The 1,451-nt window shown below is 40.8% G+C and overlaps 1 protein-coding gene across 1 annotated transcript in view; it reads left to right on the top strand.

Moving 5' to 3' along the window:
* Nucleotides 1-1,451, top strand: part of MSH2 (mutS homolog 2) — a 75,819-nt gene that overhangs the window by 61,174 nt on the left and 13,194 nt on the right. The window lies entirely within an intron of this gene.

The following is a 1,451-nucleotide window of genomic DNA, read 5'->3' as shown; positions in this document are numbered from 1 at the left end:
AGACCGGTGGAGTATCTTAGATGGCTGCTCACAGGCTTTTAAGACCCCAGATGCTACTCACCAAGGTAGACTGTAGAACATTGTCTTTATAAACTGTGTTATGCCAACTGAGCTAGATGTTCCCCAAGACCATGGTCCCCACAGCCCTCCACCCTGACCTGGTTTTTAGCAATAGAAAATGCATTGGGATTTTTTAAGTGTGTGTGTGTGTTTTTGTTTTTAAAGCATTACACACTGTAACTATTTTGTGTATTAGGCTCCCTATAAAATAGTAAATGCTATACATATAAAGATAAGCTAGTGCGGGCTAAGAAATGGAAATACCCTGGGACACAAAGACGTGCAGAAGAGACACGGCTTCTCTAGTGGTAACAAGGAAGGAAACACCCCAGGCTACAAGGGGCTCATGTCTTAGGTGATCTACAGGCTCACTCTCTGGGTTGTGGAAGTAAATTCCACTGAAGAGCAAATACACGTTACACGTGGGCAAGCCTTTTTTGAGTTCTGTGCTCCATTTTATAGATTTTCGGAGTCCATTCTTGAGGCATATAATTATATGGGGAAAGTGTGATTTGACACTGTGCTGTTGCTCATCAAATGGAATGTATGTTTAGTAAAGGGGTAGGTGGTGCTGTGTTAAGCTGGAAGGCTTTGCCTGCCACCATGCGCTATATTTACTGTAACCTTTATTGTGACTTTCAAAAATATGCTAAAGAACCACCTTCCCCGAGTCATCCAAGTTGGCATCAGCACTGACAGGGCACGTGGCATTCTGTGCCTCCTGATGGGATGCAGAGGGAAGGATCCAACGTCACCGTGTCATGTTCTTGAAAAATATGTGTAACTTCCTATCAACAAGATGACAAAAAGCAGATAAATTTAGATTGTGGGACATTCTTTTTAAAGCCTGAGCTCTTTACAAATGTCAGTGTCATCAAAGCTGAAAAGGAATGGGCAGGCATCTGTTCTAGATGAGGGAGGCTAAAGGAGACAGGACAGCAAAGTGCAGTGGACGATCCTTGACTGGAGCCAGGATTAGGGATTGGAGTTGGAGAATAGCTTTAAAAGACATTGTGGGAACAGATTGGCAAAGCTTAATAGGAGATAATACGGAATCCGTGTCAGATTTCTTTGGTGTGTGTTAATGGTCTTGTGATTAAGTAGGAAAATGTCCTTGTTCTCAGGATATACATGCTGAATTAAAAAGTCGCTTTTTAAAAAGCTGCGTGTATGTGTAATTTTATGGATTGTTTCACTATTAGGAATTTTCATAACAAACAGAAGTGCACAGTAAAGTTGAAGGGTTTTAGTTGAATACTTTTTACACATTGGTGTTGAGATGAGTGAGATTACATGTTTGCTTGGTGGTATCAGGTAAGGGTAGCATGACAGTCGAGCGGAATTATGTTCCTATGCCTAGATTGTATTTTTTTTTTTTTTTTAAATATTTT

Source organism: Trichechus manatus, unplaced genomic scaffold (genome assembly GCF_000243295.1).
Source record: "Trichechus manatus latirostris isolate Lorelei unplaced genomic scaffold, TriManLat1.0 scaffold00005, whole genome shotgun sequence".
Lineage (NCBI taxonomy): Eukaryota > Metazoa > Chordata > Mammalia > Sirenia > Trichechidae > Trichechus > Trichechus manatus.
Note: the sequence above shows the minus strand (reverse complement) of the source record. Positions and strands in the feature narration are given on the sequence as shown.